We start from the raw sequence: 18,401 nt of genomic DNA on the forward strand, positions 1-18,401 counted from the left end.
ACTCCCCACCACTTCTTCTTTTCCCCTATTTAATTTTGGGCTTTTATATGCGACAATGACTTATAACATGCTTTTAAAAATAATTTGGTAAGTTTTTAAGTGTCTAGTTAAGAGACTTCAAGTTCAACTCAACAGGCCATTTGACATCAGCAACAAATTGCTATTATCTAGTGAAACGTTCCGAAACTTAGGGCAGATTCCTGAAATCCAGTAACATATTGTTCAATGAATTTATTTTAAATTTTCATGAGTTTATCTCAATCTGTGAATATAATCATTAAAAAACAACAATCTGTTTTGTTTCGCGTCGAAGGGACTTTTACGGCCTTCACTCCTTAGAATCATTCCGTAAGTCGGTCTATTTGCAACTGGACTTTAACTAACGGCTAGTTAAGAGTAAAAACAGTTCAAGTTCAACAATCAATCTTTGAAGCTATGACACAATAACATAATATTACTACTGTTAAATAGTCATTAAAGATAAAAAGGGCAGCTATATGTACCTGCTGAGGCGATGAGGCCGTTTAAGAGAAAAATAGTACACAAACGGTGAGGTATGAATGGGATGACAAGGTGTCACACATGGTGTTCTATAAAAAAGAGAATATAACAAGTTTTCAAACGGTGTTTTATGAAAGGAGAATATGACAAGGTGACACAAAAACTCTCAATAATCACTGCTGCCTTTATAGACGCCACACACTCTCCCTTGCTGCCCACATCCATCTACTCATCAATTTTCAGAATTACCTCTCTTTGCTCATACCAGATCACAAGAAACAAGACAACCTAAAATCCTTCTTGCAATTCAACTACATAAAGAGGACTCAGCGGCCAAGCTAGAAATTTATTTAATTTTGGCGCTTTTACAAATAAAACTTTTAAATTTCGAGTTTTTTTTTTTTTTTTTTTTTCAATCGACCGAAAAATCTTCCATCTAACAAGATTTTTTTCGTTAGTTCTTCATACTCTGTAATTTCATTTGAAGAGCGTGCTGAAAATCAAAATCCAACATAAGCATGATCCTCAACATATTACTCATATTCACTAGAATGATTAGAAAACACCAAACAAGGCCTCTGGAGGCGGGTGTGGGCATTGTGTGGGCAATTGGCCACACAATTCAACAAAAAATGCTTATTTTCATATTAATACTGCAAGGTAATTTTTCTGGTTTACATATTAATGCCTCTTAAAATTTTTTTGAAATCTTATAACTATAGCCCGTTATTTAGAATTTTCTAGCTCCGCCCCTATCACAAAAACCACTCTCCCCAAGACCATATAAGAAGGAAGAGGTGAAAGAATTGGAGGAGGTAGAATGAATTAGGAATCGAATCATGCAAATTATTGTCATCAAAGAAGCTTTAATAATTTCACATGGTTGGCATATGAATGTGGTTCCTTTAGAAGACAAAAAAGCAGGGAGGCACCATTGGCCCATCCATTAATGCTGAGTATAAGGAAAGGCAGAAACCCCATAACATGTGCATGTGGAGTTCCAACTCTTTATGAGACATCAACACTGAATGTATTCAATGGGAAGATGAATAGAGAAGAAGAATTATTTTTTAGGTGTGATGAATGGCAATGACTTCCTTAATTCCAAAGTGTATATAGGAATCTAGTTCGACCATGTTCTCATTGTGCTTACCTTTGGATCTAGTGATGCAAATGGGCCAGATCCAGCAACAAGTTTATACCTTCCATAGGACAATGATTGAAATTAGGCATGTCGATGATCTCGAATTTGAATAATTGGAGTAAGATCCAAATATGCATTTGGATCAGAACGAGGAGGACCAATTAAACTATACTGCATTTGGACCAATATTTGGAAGCTTGGATCGAGTCACACTTTTTTTTGTCAATGTGGGCAAGTGCCTTGCCTCATCTGAAAGATCCGGTGGTTTCCACATTTTAAACGGCAAGATTTTTCTTCCGTACAACATGTTGTACTAGCATGAAAAAATGAGGAAAAAGAGGGAAAATGCAGTAAATTTCTTTAAAATAGATAAGAAACTAGTTTGACAACATAAAAAAAAGTAGATAAACAACAAATAAAAATTTAAAAATACAAAACAACCAATTTGACATTAAATGGAAAGAGAAAAATTTTAAAAAACGCATTTTTCTAGTTTTAGCATTTAGGAAAAGGGGTTTTTCTTTCTTGCCTTTTTGCTTGGGCGACTTGTATTTCGAATGATTTTTTTTAAACAAGATTTTTATTACTATAGATCCATCTACCGCTATTAGTTTAAGTAGGCAATGCTTAGCTTAGTTCCGTTTGGCACCAGTAACAAATTGTTATTCATGTCCATTGAAACTAAACTGCCAAAAAAATTGAAGCAGATTCAAGAAACCCTGTAACATAATGCCCGGTGAATCTATCCCAAAATTTGGAACTGAATTACTGGACAATAACAATCTATTATGTGTGCTAAATAAATAGTCCCTTAACATTACAAGCCAACTCCAACACCATCAACAAAAGATGTCTTTTTAATATATAAAGTCGAAATTTCAAGTGAATTTCATCATTCTTGAATTAGCTTCTCGAATTAAGGCCATGGCTTTAGATAAAAATTAATGAGAAAATTAAAGAGGAGCACATTTTTTCTGATTAAGGCGTGACCATGATATAAAATATTGTTTTTTGTTTTCTTTTTAGCCAGAACGACTAGCACTGACTAAGTTAATAGGATAGCGATAGGTTGATGTATGGATGTGTTTTCTTCAAAATATATATATAAAAAAAACATATGATCAATGTGATGGAGAAAGATAATTTCGAAAAACAGATACAGAGGGGATGAAAAAGACCAAAGGAAAAAGATCTTGCTTCTCTCTCTCTCTCTCCCCCTTTCCAAAAGCAGGGAAATTTGTTGGTCCTGTTGTCGATGGCTATGTTTTACTTTGTGTCTTTGTCCTCCAATTGAACGTCTAGCACCTTAGTTTTTCTTCATTCTTCAATTTTTTCATCATTCGAATTTTCTTCATCACTCAAATGTTTCATTAGGCGTTTGATATACCTAGAATCATGAAATTTTATAATCAAAATGCTCAGTTTTTATGAAACTAGAATTATTAAGCAAACTGGGTATTTTGTTTTTCGAAATTAGGAAACCAAAACCTGGAATTTTGATTCTAGTTCGAGTTCGGTTTGAGGGAGAATTATGATTCAGAAATTCTCATTCATGAATCAAAATTACCATCAAACACTGAGAAAAAAGAGGAGAAGAAAATCTTGTTTGACAATTTTTCAAAGAATCCTCAAGCAAGGGTTGGAAGAGAATAAACCCTAGCAAAGGATGGTTACCCTTGACGATTGTGACTAACCAAACAGTGAAAAGGTGAGGCGCATGATTTTCAGCTTAATCGTCGGTTGGCAGAATCAAGAAAGCTAGCATGATGTGATATGTTGCTGCACCTTGAGAAAGACATATATCAATATATGGATTTTGATAGGTTATCTTGAAGACATATATTGATTATTTACGGCTGTATACGAGAGCTCGGTCAGCTCAACTTGATTCGACTTATATTTTGCTCGGCTCAAGCTCGAGTCATAGTAGGCCAACTAAAGCTCGATTCAAAGATCAAATCCTTGCTTGAGCTCGATTCGCTTAAGCTCCTTTACCAACTCTCATTTGACTTTATCTCTTTTTTTAATTTTAAGTTTGGAAATTACAAAAAAGGAAAAAAGATAACCAAAATTAAATGAGCTTACTGGAGTTTGATCGAGTCAAGTTCATGTAACTCAATTCATTTATAAGCATGAGTTTTCAATTAAGCTTGAGCTTAACCACGCAAGTTCGAATTGAGCTCGAGTTGGCTCGACTCATTACAGCCAAAGCCATTAGATTAACAGTTTGTTATCTTTGCTTTATTAAAACTTTAAAAATGGATTAACTTAAACTAAATTAAGATTGTCTTCATTTATATGCAAACTAGAGTTGGCATAAATGGCTCGAACATCTCTTCTCAAACCGAAAGATCTATATATATGGAGCTGAACTTTTGTAAGCATTTGGCCAATTCAGTTTTCTAAGTAATGTTCGGTTGTAGATGGATCAGTTGGCAACCCATTTAGGAAAATGTTCTTTTCAGGCAATTTTTCTAGTGAAGCATCACTCTTGTCATAAAAAACTATTACATAAGGGCTTGAAGTACACTTTCGCTAACACAAGAAACAAAAAAAGCGAAGCTAGTTATATATGTTATGCTGTGTATAAAATTTTCATGTCATTTTAATAATGACAAAAAATGCTCATGATTAATATAAAAACACTTTTTGTAGAGACAAAAAAGAAACTGCAAAAATAGGATTTTGAAATTTGATAAAAAAAAAACTTACTAGTCCGTATATGCATATCATTATGACCAATATACCACTTTAAGCGGTAAAAGAGCGTCTTCATTTTTTTTGTCCCGCTCATAATGTTATCTCATATATCTGTCATTATCTCATGCCTCTTTTGCTATCTCATACCTCTGTTTATCGTTATCTCATAGATCTATTATTATCTCACACATCTTTTGTTATCTCATACCTCTATTTAACGTTATTTTATACATCTGTCATTATCTCATACCCCTTTTGTTATCTCATATACATTATTCCATACTTTTGTTTAGTCTTATCTCATACATCTGCCATTATCTCATACACATTATCTCATCCTCAATCATGATCTCATACTACTCTCTGTCATTATCTTAGACGCAACGAGCATGAGACAATGACAGACACTACAGGTGGGCAATAAAGTAAATAGGGATGTTGGTAGTAAGGTCCACATCCGATGTACACTCGTTACATACAGAGAGCGGCGTACAAAACTTGGACTCTTCATGTGTTAACTAAAAAAAATAAGAATAAAATGAATTGCATTTTGACCACACTTTTTATCATGTGATTTAGAAGAAACACAAACAATTAACGATTTTTTTTTATGTTATAAGAAAATTTAAGGTAAGCTCAAAAAAGAAAAAAAAATCTTTATAAACATTTCAAATGTGTTTTTCTTGTGCTGCTTTTCTCTGAGAACTTTGAAGACTTGCTCAGTTTCTTTGACCTAATTTGGGAGGACAGTTGATCCATAAATTGACCCAAACATAAAGAGAAATTCCATTAAAATTATCTAAGTCCAAATATGAACAGCCATACATGCATCTAAATATAAGGCAAAACAAAAAAAAAAAAATCAGCAGTACTCAAGCATTGCCTTCGGCACTAATTTGCTTTGAATTCAGTATGTTTGAGGTGAAAATTGGTGGAGATTCATCTCTTGCAGAAGGCAAAAAGCTCGTTGCGCCAACTTGATCTCCTTGTGTAGGTGGTTAGATCCATCTTAGTTACTTCAGTCCCTATCTGTTCCACCCACAAACGAATAACCTTCCATGCTTTGCTGTTTACCATTTGCGATTCATTCTCTTTAGTCCATATCCATGTATTCATGTCCTCGATGTTACAGGAGCTTGTGGTCCAAACTGCATTTATATTGAAGAAATCCCTACATATTCTAATAAGTGATAAACGAACTGAAGAGGCAGCATTTAAGATTGGCTTTTTCCTAAGGCTAGATAAATGAAGCTTGAGATAAATGAGCTCAGCCTCAGTTGGCTCATTTGTCAAAACTAAATCAAATAGCATTTTCTACCACTAAAAATGATTCGTCCCAAGGGACGTAGTGTAGCTGGTCAAGTTGGCAGAGCGCTGAACTGCTGATTGTAAGTTTGATTCATGTGGGCACTACTTCTCTAGGCTGTAAACAATAGGTGTATGAAGCTTGGTTGACCGGTATTCTCACTTCATACCTAAGTCCCAAAGCAGCCCTGAATCGTGATGATAAGGGAAAATGAGAAGAGGCTTTGGTCTCTTTGGAATATCTCCCCCAGTCACTAAAAATGTTGCATTTGAAGTCCAAACCTATTGAACCAATCTGTCCCATTTTCAGTGTGTTTGATGGTCTCATATCTAAAATATGAGGTGATTTGAAATCCTGCCCATACAGTAAACAAACACTGGGCTTTAGATGAGTCTAAAAATAAGGATTGAGAATATATTGCTAGTTGTTTTGATGTTGAACTTTTTTCACAAGTGCTCTTCTGTTACAAATGGTTTGTTATCCCCTTCAACAGTGTGCATTTAGTGCCAAAAAATGGGTTCCAAATTTAACAGGGGAGGGAATTGCTCCCTGAAAAATAGATGAGTTGCATGTTGCACTAGATTTTTCATGTTGAGTGCCTTGAACAGATGAGCATTACTGGTTTCTGCCTATCAGATGGCAACCATATTCAGCCCGCTTCTTTGAGGAAACATTTTGCTAAGTCAGGGGAGCTGCAGAAAACCTCACCTTGGCTTTCGTCTTTTCATCCGTGTTGATCCTTCTCTTTGTTCATGTAGATTATGAAACAACATATTGATTAACGAAACAACACATATTGGTTAGCAGACCCCTACCAACATATTGATTAATGTAAAAATGTGAATAGGAGTTTGATAAATTAAAGTCTATGCAAGAAAATCACTACGCACCCACACCAAAGATCAGAAGAGAGAATGTATCATGTACGTGGTTCATTTTGAGAAGAGGAGGAGCGCATTCATTAATCTTCATATACACAAACCAACACAATGGCCACCCGATGGGACTTATACATGAGATACATTGGCTACAAGGCCAGCTCAAGATAAGGATCACACCAAGAGAGGAGGAAACCTTGATCAAATCAGCTAGTTCTGACTATGTTAACCAAATAGGCTGGATTTAACTATGGTCCTTAATTGAGGGAAATCTGCTTAACTGGGATAGCGTGAAGGGCAGGTGTGCCTTATGCCTCCTATCAGATAGGACTTGATAGGGTAATATTTAAGTAAAAGAAAATTTCTACTGGAAAATTACCTTGAAAAACAACTTTCAATGAAAGTTAAGAGAAAGAGAACAATTTCTACTGTATATATTTTATATAACTATAATTTCTTTGGCACTCTTGTTAGTCTACATTGTCTCTGTTATGTGACTTGTGCTGCCTTCTTCATATATTAGCAATTAAAATTATGGAATAAAGATAAACTGCTATTTAGAGTGAACTTATTTCTTTGTTATGTTTGTCGCTTATGCAGTTTGTTCTGTTGAATTATGTTATTAACAATTTCCTCACCTGTTTTTAGTTTGTTTTTATTTGTGCATTAGAGCATAAACATAGAAGTTTATTATGCCATGAGCAAAAACGGAAAGGAACGTCATGAATGGTTTAAGCTTGAAAGTTTTATGTTCTTCATTCTTCTTTTCTGTTTTTTTTTCCGTTCTGCCTCTTCTTCCGTTCCGGTCTTCTTTTCTTTTCTTCCTTTTTTCTTTTCTGCCTTCCTTTGTTTTTTCTTCTGTTTGCTTCTGTTTTTTCCTTTTTTTGTCCCCTTTTCTGCTCCATCCCCATTGCATGTCCAATAAACATAGAGGCTTCCAGTCCTGGTAAGAATACAGCATCCACCCAATTTTTTGCTGTATTATTATTTTTATCAATAAAGATTCAGATCCATGTTATAGAAGTACCAAATCCAAATTCGAGTTTCATACAAGATCCCAATAAATATCCAGCGTCCGAATCCCATGGATTCCGATTCTTATACTAGTCCATTCGAGAGTTGACTTAATTTGAGAGCGGAGTGCAAATTTAAGGAGTCGTCTGACGGCCATGAATTTTGATTCTAAAATTAAAATTTTAGAAACAAAATTCTACTTTCTAGTATTCCTTTGTGTTTGATATTTTGAACTTTTGACTATAGAATTGAAAATGGTATGTTTGACATGTGGCCTAAAGAGATTAAAAAATTTTAAAATTCTGGAATCATAATTCCTCGTCCTACATAGCAGAATCACAATTAACGAATTTCTATTCAATGGGTTTATAATTCCAAAATCAAAATTCTTTATTTAACAACTTAATTTCATTTCTTCAAAACTGTAAATTTATTACACTTACAAAATGTGAATTTCTGACCCGTATGAACCATTTACATACCATGTATGGGAAACAAATGTAAATAAGCTTAGTTTTAAATTCTTATAGTTAAAACACACGTCTGTACACTTGGGTCTGCCCTGTTTCCATACAATTACTTGTCGATAATAATGAAAAGGTCTGTAGGGAAACGCGGTTTTGTAAGAACCTGATTTTATTCATGCAAGTAGGACAATATGTTAACATCAAGTAGCATCCATTTTCAAATGTACTTTAAAATGTTTTGGAAGGAAGAACAGAGATATCTTAAGGAAACTTGTATATATCTCTTTCTATTTCCTCGAAAAATAGAAATACACACGGACCACATAGACCACTACCACTTACAAGTAAGCATGTAAGGAACTTCATAGAGGTGGACATATGCATGAAGGTCATGCCTCTGTGACATTATGAAAAGGTAAATCAATGTTGTTAAGTGCGTTAATGTGAAGTGATGTGTTGATCTTGTAAGGATAGGTGATGCACAATATATCGGTGCGTAAGCATTAGTCTAGAATCTTGTAAAACCTTACTCTTTTTTTTCTCTTTTCATCTCTCAAGATGATATTTATCATCACCACCATGGGGGAGATCTTCTCTCTCTCTCTCTCTCTCTCTCTCTCTTTGAGAACAAAATTTTTCTTTCATTAAAGAAAATTAATGCTCACAACCATGGATATCCATAATACCAATTATGAATATGCAGACCGAGATTATAATCTTTATTTGACCACTCCATACCCTAGATTAAACTGTAACAAAAGAATCAGGTGACAATTAAGAAACATTGATTTGATGTAGACACCAGGGCGTCCGCTTACATGTTAGAGATTTTGTCTTAGTCAAATTCGGAACTTAATAGAAGAAAACTAAACATTCTATTCCAAACAAAGCAAACTTTAATGTACGACTCAATATGATAAACAGTTAATGAAACGGAAAACAAAAGGGTTTAAGATATAAAAATTTACATACAGACACCCAATAAAAGATGGAATCAAGTTGACAGGTTTTATTCTTTGAAATACATTTTGTGCACAAAATATCAAATTCAGATATCTAATACAAAACAGATGAATCGGCAAAAAACTGGAAAACATGTGATATCTCGAAGAACCAGTAAAAGTGGCTATTGATAGGTGATGTGCAAGTTTTCCTGCACAAGAATAAAAATTCTACAACAGATACAAAGAAGTAGGGGCCTCATACTCATAACTCAGGTTCACATCAAATCTGCATACTTATTTAGCTTCTTTCAAATTTGACTTCATGATTCCAAATGCAAAGACAAAAGCAAAAGGAACAGAAAACCCAATAGGACAGTCATAGGCCGTAGTATAATGCCCAAAAAAAAAATCTAAATCTCCAAAATGTGAAGTAATTAGTCCATATATGGTCAAAGCCAGGGCCAGAGGGTAAGAAAAATCAAAATTTTACATATAAATTTTAAAAAATTTAGTTTAATTGATATAAAATTTTTGAAAAATTGTATTTTGACCTCTATTAAGAATTTAAAACTATAGTTTGGCCCCTGCAACAAAAAAAATCATACTTCCGCCCCTGGTTCAAGCAACAGGGCATACCACCTCCACCTTATTGAAATATGCTGTAAAACACCAATATCAAAGAAATTAACAAGAAAATCTTACCAAAGGATAAAGCGACCTATGTTTAGTGACCTAATAAAATAAAAGCATGAATAATTTAATGAGAGAGACGGGGAAGCAAATCTTCACCAAACATTACTTTGTTCCTTTACGATAATATCATGATAGCTAGATGAACTTGTATATTTTAATCATATGCTTCCTTTTTTGTTTGTTTTATTACAAAAGCTTCTATAATTTTCTTGGTAAGCTTTCTTGCTCATCTGGTTCTCATGGTGCACTTCTCTTGGCTCGGTCCTGGCTTGGTAGTTGCCAACCGAAGGTTGAGGATACAATTGCACAAGATGGAACTGTTGTCCTATAGGCATATAATGAGGAGTGTAACCTTTTAATCGATTCGTGTTTTACGGAAAGGAATCAAGAGCGATTGGGTATTGAGGAAGTCATGATCTTAAGATATTCCTTAATGAGGCAGAGAACTTCACGCAAGACATTCAAATCACTAGGGAAGAAGCAATTGCCGCAAGAGCATGATCCAAATTGCTGACACCAAGGAGCCAAACAGGGATTTGAAGAACAGAAAATAGAAAGTTGTGATCATACGATTAACTTCTCTTATTCTATTTCCTGTTCTCCAAATCCTTGGTTGACACTCTTGGTTTCAGCAATATGGATCGAGTTTTTGCAGCAATTGCTTCTTCCCTAGTGATTTGAATGTCTTCCATGAAGTTGTCGGCCTCATAAACGAGTAGCTTAAGATCATGGCACATGCACCACCCAATACATCTTGACTCCTTCCTGTAAAACACCTCAAAATCTCGACGAATCGATTAAAAGAGCACACCCATGTTCATATTTCTAGAAAATAGCATTTCCCATCTTCCCCAATGGATGTTCAACCTGCGCTTTACCAAGGTGGGACTAAGCCAAGAGAAGTGCACCATGAGAACCAGATGACAAAAAAAGTGGACCAACAAAATTGCAGAACCTTTTGAAAAAATAAACAAAAAAGAAAGCATCTTCAATTGTTTGTCCAATATTCAGCTCTATGACTTGGAATATGAAGGAGAAGTATGCCGAAATAGTGTAGGGCATCATTTGTTACCGGTGTTCTAGTCAGTTAATTTGTCTGAAGTCTAACCTCTGTTACACAAAGAGTGAGTTGTATGCACTAGAGTGTGTGTACCCTAAAAAAGTAGAAGCTGGTTATATGTACAGGTCTGTGCACATTTTATTGTGCATAGGTCTATGTGCATGACTCCTACTCTTAAGAATCGACTATGGTCCCAATGAAAGTGGTCAGATGGACAAATGTACTCTAAAGGCTGTATACGTGCACACGTCCCCAAAAAAGTACATAGGAGTTGCCGCATTTTAAAAACTTTCAAAAAATCTTTTTTTTATTTTGAACTTTTTCACTACCTTTTTTGTCCTTATATAAAAAAGTTTTCTTTACATATTCAAAGGGTATTTCGAGTATTATGCATGGTGGTGCATAATTTTGCACAAAAGGTGCATGTAGGGCAGATATGGCAGTAGTAGAAAAATGGGAAGGCTGCACAATCAAGGGCAGCAATATAGGCCCAAACAAAAAACAAAAAACAAAAAAAGAAAGCTTTGTTGCAGCAGTAGCATTTTCAGGAGCTCCTTTGCAACAAAGGGAATCACCAAGGAGACGTGCATCTTGGTTTTACTAGAAACCGATGGAAGCTCTGTTATGATGATAAAAGTAAAGGAAGCAACTAAAAGAAAACAATGAAGTTAGTGTCCTTTGCTAAGAAGCTTAAAAATGTACAAATACATAGCCGTGCTTTACAGTTGTTACAAGAGATATGCATGAAAATTTGTTATAATCTTCCCAATATTTTCCTCTCACAGTGAGCTAGCAGATTCAGTTGCCTCTATTGATATGCATAAAACAGGGTGGCATATCTTGACAAACAAGGAAAGAGAGGGAGATGGAAGGGAAGTGTGGCTCTCCGGCAGGGGGCTGAGTACAAATTTTAAAATTTTAAAGGGCATCGATATGTAAATGAGAAAAATTGCTTTAAGGTGTCAACATAATAAGTATTTTTTATAGGTCAGTGTGGGCAATTGCCCAAATGGTACCTATACCCTTCTCCACCATTATTCTTATGGGTGAAAGCCTAGAAAATCCCTGACCAGCGAGGATGAGGGACCAACAGCAGGTGCCACCATGTTATGCCACCATGTTAGAGACATCAATTACCTTATATGTAAAATTAAAGTAGTCAAGGCCTTTAATTCCATCTTATCCTCAAGATTTTATTTTTAAAAGGATCTTTCCAGTCAAAAGGAAAAAAGTGGATTCTTTCGGCTGAATGAAGGAGTCTGGCCTCTCATACATGTTTCCTCATGCAATGCATTGAGGGACGTGTGCACATGGAGGAAATTTGTCTTCCACACATTACCTAAGCCTGGGTATTGGGCCAACCCAATACCGAAGCACAGGCCGGGACTTGGCCCGACAATTAAAACCCGAGCCCGGCCCGATTAAATTTAAAAATATATTTTAATATAAAATAATATATAAATTTATTAATTGTAATAAAATATTATAATTATATATATATATATTAATAAAATAAATATTAAAAAATTTATCGACTCGTGCTCTTTTTTCTAGGTCTAGGCCTGGGCCTGAGTCGGGCAAGGTACCGGGTATCGCTAGCGGCCCGGCTTGGGCTTAACATTACCCGATGAGTTCCATGGCCATAGAAATCCAGTGCCTCCTAAGAGAAGTCTCTTTGTCTCATCATCAATGAAGAGGTAGTGGCATAACATTAGAAGGAAATTAGCTTATATTCTGACACTTGTCATTTCTTTAGCATTTGAGGAAGAAATGCAACAAAGTTCTAAATTAATAAATTATATCCAAGCAAAGACAAATTTTTATTTCTCTGCCCCAACAAATGTGAGAACAACAAGTGGGTTGTCAGAATGTGCGTACATGTATTTAGGGCTTAGTCTCTCTTTCTCTCCCTCCACACATTTTTGTTAATTAGTGATAACTTGTTACTTGGTTTTGCTTTAATGCATTTTTTTCTACTTGATGGGTTTTTATTTTTATTTTCTTTCTCTCTCTCTTTATATATATATATATATATATATATATATATATATATATATATATATATATATATATATATATATGTGTGTGTGTGTGTGTGTGTGTGTGTTTTCTCTGCAAACCTGCTGGGAGGATGCCCTCATCATATTATTAACAAAACATAAGAAAGATTTACAGTATACTTACACAAAAAACGTAGTAGGAAGCTGCCCTAGCAATCAGGAAGGGCATCCTAAAACTGTCACGCACTACAAGGGCATAGGCCAAGAGCAAGGGCCACAACATTAGCAGCAGGGTTATGGTCTAAAATGTGAAAAAAGCTACGTCACATGTGCAGTATAGTGTTCATGTACATAGCATTAGAAGGGTGGGTAATTGATGCAGGGCAGCAACCAGACCCGTCACTCTCCTGGGGCCAGTTCTTCACCTCAGGTTCCACTTTCGGGCATCAGTGCAGTTCATGAACCTTCAACCATGGGATCCCCTGTGGACCCAAAGCATACACGAGAGGAGGTGCATCTGCGTAGATACTCGAGACGGACCAAGGGCTGAATTGTAATTTTGATTTACATATGTTATTTTGTGGTTCATTTTGTACGTAAGTTCATGTGATATCTATGTGGGTCTTTTTGGGTTCGGGCACTTGTACAGAACCCGACCCATTGCTACTCTCACCGACAATTCTATTTTGCATACACTTGATGCCGAATGAAGTAAAAGTTACTCCTGTTTTATGTTGTCATTCTCTTCGCATCTTCTAGCGTAACAGTTTAATTTTTGTTTCAATAGTTTTGTCTTTCTGCAAAGTTGGCCTTGCATCAGATTGGTATCAGAACGAGGCTTCGTCCCTGCCCTGTCCTGCCATGGCTGCAAAAGAAGCAAAGGAAAAAGAAAATGCAAATGATGCGGCTGCTACAGAAAAAAAAGTTGCAGAGTTTGCATTGAACGTAAATGAAAAAAATCCAATAGGAATCATGCAATCGGAAGAAGAAAGTCAAGAAAATCTACAACAGACAGTGGCGAAGCACAATTCTGAGATTGCCCACATGCGGCAGGATCTCGCTGCTGCAACCAGGGAGCTCAGCTTCATGACTCAAAGGTTCGATGAGTTCAGAGGAATGCTCTGTTCTATTTGGCAGTATACACAAAATAATGCACAAAATCACCTGTGGCTTCCTGCATTGGAAGCTGAAGGACTCGAACAGTCGTAGGACCACGTCGCGAGAGGCGTTGGGATTTTGAGGGGAACGTGAACTGTGTCTGATGGGAGTCTTGCCGGAGCTCCATCGCTGGTCGGTGAATCTTACCCGGTGTCAAGACTCCTCATCGGAGTTCCCCTGCATCCGTCTGGGGCGTCATCCTCCCATCATCAGGTGGCAACGACAACTATGGTTTTGTCTCTGCCCACCAGTCGGCAGACGACGGTGGGTCTTCCAGTCACTTTGGGTGGGCAAGGGGAATCGTAGAGGACGTCGCTGTTTCCATCGCCGGCCGGTGGTAGTGCAAGGAATGTCGTCAGCAACGTTGCCAATAGTTCTACAACCAGTGTTAAAAATCAAGTGCCGCCTCCGTCCGACCGGCCGCCCTCCGTCGCCGTGCCTCCTGCCTCCCGTTGCAGGTCGTGGACCAAGGGAGAGTCGCCCTATGCTGTTCACCCACCGTCATTACAGGTGGGGGGTGGTGGGCAACCCTCCCCTTGTTGCTAGTTTCCCCTCTCTGCCTCACGTAGAAAGGGGAAACCTCGACCCCGACTGCTCGAATTCTTTCGAGCGGCCCAACGGGTCTAGTCGGTCTCTCAGGAGACCGGCTCGAACCGAATCGGTTCGTGACTCCGATTCGGATCCGTATCGCCTGACTCATGGGTATATGGGTCCGAATCCAGGTCCAGTTTACATAAACACCCCTTTTCAACCCAGCTTGGATCCGATATCTTCTTCAAATCCAACCCAGCCCTACATATTTGGCTTTGAACCTATTCCAAGATCCAACCTAGACCATCATCGGACCTGGAACCCACCCATTTTGTTTCCTTTACCGGGTCAGAACCAGACCCATTCTCTTATGGATTCTGGATCAAGTTGAAACCTAGCCTTCTAACCGCAAAACCCGATCCAGAATCCAACCCAAACCACTCTGGGTCCGACGAATAGTTTAGGAGCAAACCCAATCCAACCCAAACCTTTATCCAAACCCCTATCCAAATTCGTCCTTAAACCCTTACTCAAATCCACATGTGAATCCTTTTCACGCCCCATACCCATTCCCAAATCTATACCCATATCCTTATCCGACTGCCCATGTGACCCATGCCCCAGATCCAGTTCCATTTTGTGTAGGTACAATCATGGAGCCGCCACTTCCTCAGGCTCCACAGCAATGGAGTCAATGGATGGGTCCCCTTGCAAATCGAACCCACTCGAGGCCACCTCCTGTTGAGCCATACCGACCCCATGCGCCGACCGAGAATGACAACGACTCAGCCTATTCAGATGATGACGAGTTTTGGTGCGTGCATCTAGCAGGACCAATTGACCGTCGACACAGGCGGACCGCAGATCATCCAGATCGCCCCGCCAGATATAGGGTGAGGTTGGACCTTCCAGAGTTTGTTGGGTGATTCGACGCACAAGAGTACTTTGACTGGGCATATACAGTCCAGTTTTTCTTCGACTACCATCAGGTGGAGGAGCATCACAGAGTGCTGCTAGTTGCGACCAGACTATGCGGACTTGCCCAAACTTGGTGGTTTGAGCTTCAGAGATCGTATGAGCGACGCAGTCAGCGACTAGTGCAGGCTTGGGGCGAGATGCAGACCGAGTTTGTACCTTCAAACCACGCTGGGAGGACATACAAGGAGTACCTCAATTTTCGTCAGGGCTCAAGATCTGTAGCGGATTACAAAGCAGAGTTTCATCGATTGTCACTGCACGTCCAGATTGTGGATATTGAGCATCAAGAGGTTACCAAGTATGTTTCTGGTTTTCGTCCCTCTATTTCTGATGAATTTATTTGTACCAGAGTAGATACTCTAGATCAGGCAAGTAATTATGCAATGAACATATAAGAAACCTTGAAACGTAAGCATGAAACCCAAGCGTTTAGGGGTGACACTTCGTACCGTCCCAAGTCGAGTTTTCCAACCAAGGGAGCTAGCTCCTCGAAACCTGTCGAGTCAAGGCCCGTACCACCTTCCTCTGGTAATGGCGAGCAATCAGGTCCAGCCTATAACACCCAGTCTAAAACTCGTAGTTCAAACCAGACCATCCGTTGTTTAGTTGTCATGAGTTAGGTCACTTAGCTTCAAAATGTCCAAATTACGAAAAGAAAACTCATCCAGCAAAGACTATAGAGGAACCGACAGATTCAGACGGTAAGGAAGCCTCGAGTGGCTTATCTTATGCAAGTTATGATCAGGATGATGCTATACACTTTGATGGTGATGACATAAGCAACTTTTTATCAATATGTCACGTCTTGACAACACCTAAGGGAAAGTCAGATTCTTCAAGGTTGCGTAGTAACATTTTCAGGACTCGGTGCAAGTGTGAGGGGTATATTTGTGATGTGATTGTAGACAGTAGTGCATGTGAGAACCTAGTTTCACTTGATGCAGTTTCTACCCTAGGTCTGAAACTTGAGAAGCGCACTCAACCTTATAAGATGTCATGGTTTAAAAGGGGAGAAGAAGTTCACGTCACCCAACAATGTCTAGTAAAGCTTTTTATGGGGCCACATTACTTGGATGAAGTGTGGTGCGATGTTGTTTCAATGAATGCATGTCATGTTCTTCTTGGTCGACCTTGGCAGTTTGATCGGAAGAATATTTATGAGGGGCATAAGAATACTTATTCATTTAGATTTAAGGGCCAGAAAGTTGTCTTGCTACCCACAAAGGAAACCACAGCACAACGAGTTGGCCATCCAGTGCAACCATCCAGTTTTGTGGGAATATCTCGTAAAGAATTTTTGGATCATTAAGAAGAAGATGGATTTTGCTATGCTTTGGTTGTTAAACCTTTGTCTTTGATCTTATCAGACATTCCAAAAGAGGTAGCACCACTCATTTCTGAGTTTCAAGACATCATGCCAAATGATCTACCTCCGGAGTTGCCACCAAACCGAGATGTTCAACATTCTATAGACTTTGTTCTGGGAAGTAGTTTACCCAACCAACCTGCTTATCGGATGAACCCCATCGAGCATGCTGAGTTGCAAAGGCATGTAAATGAATTGTTGCAAAAGGGTCACATTCGAGAGAGTGTTAGTCCGTGTGCAATTCCAACATTACTGACCCCAAAGAAAGATGACACGAAATGGATGTGTGTGGATAGTTGAGCTATCAATAAGATCACCGTCAAGTACCGTTTCCCCATTCCGAGATTGGATGATATGTTGGATATACTAGCGGGAGCTCAAGTGTTCTCGAAGATTGATTTGAAAAGCGGATACCATCAGATAAGAATTCGAGAAGGAGATGAGTGTAAAACTGCGTTGAAGACACGAGATGGGCTATATGAGTGGCTAGTCATGCCAATTGGATTATCCAATGCACCTAGCACCTTCATGAGTGTCATGACGCAAGTCCTTTGGCCGTACATTGGAAAGTTTGTTGTAGTGTACTTCGATAACATTTTGGTTTGTAGCCTCACAATTTCTGATCACCTTGGTCAAATGCGTCAAGTCCTAGAGACCTTGCGTAAGGAAAAGTTGTTTGTTAATGCCAAGAAATGTAGTTCCCTCACTTCAAACCTTGTCTTCTTGGGTTCATTGTTTCGTTAGAAGGAGTGCAGACTGATCCCTCTAAGGTGCAAGCTATCATAAATTGGCCAACGCCGAGAACAGTGGGAGATTTCATGGTTTAGCCACTTTCTATCGAAGATTCATCAAAAACTTCAGCAACATTATGACTCCTATCACAGAGTGTCTCAAGGGTGAAACTTTTAAGTGGACTTAAGCGGCTGAGGATGCCTTTTGCAATAAGGTTTGTATGACTCATGCCCCCATATTGGCTCTACTAGACTTCACTAAGATATTTGACGTAGAATGTGATGCCTCCAAGATTGGAATTAGAGCTATGCTTAGTCAAAACAAGAGGTCAGTCACTTTCTTTAGTGAGAAGCTAAGTGGAGCAAAATGTCAGTATTCTACATATGACTTGGAGTTCTATTCTACTGTATGAGCACTTTGCTATTAGAGACACTATTTAATCTACAAAGAATTTGTTCTGTATATAGATCATGAGACACTTAAGTATCTCTATAGCCAAAGGAAGATGAGTGCTCAATCAGGGAAGTTCAACAAAGTTGCATATGCCCTCAGCAGAAAGAACAACCTACTGATGTCCATGTAAGTTGAGGTAGTCGGATTTGAAAGTTGCAAGGACATGTATCATGCTGACCTGGATTTCAGCCACATTTGGTTTGTGTGCTCTAGTGCGTCTCAACCCCTGGACTCTAAATTTTCCATTCACAATGACTACCTTTTTCGTGGGAATAAGTTGTGTATCCCTCAATACTCATTACGATTACAACTTATTGCAGAACTCCATGATAATGAAATGTCGAGGCATTTTGGGTATGACAAGACATATTCTTTGATGGATGAACGCTACTATTGGCCCAAGATGAAGAAGGATATCATCAAGTTTGTTCAATGTTGTCATACTTGCCAAGTCGCAAAGGGGCATAGTCAAAATA

The sequence above is a fragment of the Nymphaea colorata genome, chromosome 12 (genome assembly GCF_008831285.2).
Source record: "Nymphaea colorata isolate Beijing-Zhang1983 chromosome 12, ASM883128v2, whole genome shotgun sequence".
NCBI lineage: Eukaryota > Viridiplantae > Streptophyta > Magnoliopsida > Nymphaeales > Nymphaeaceae > Nymphaea > Nymphaea colorata.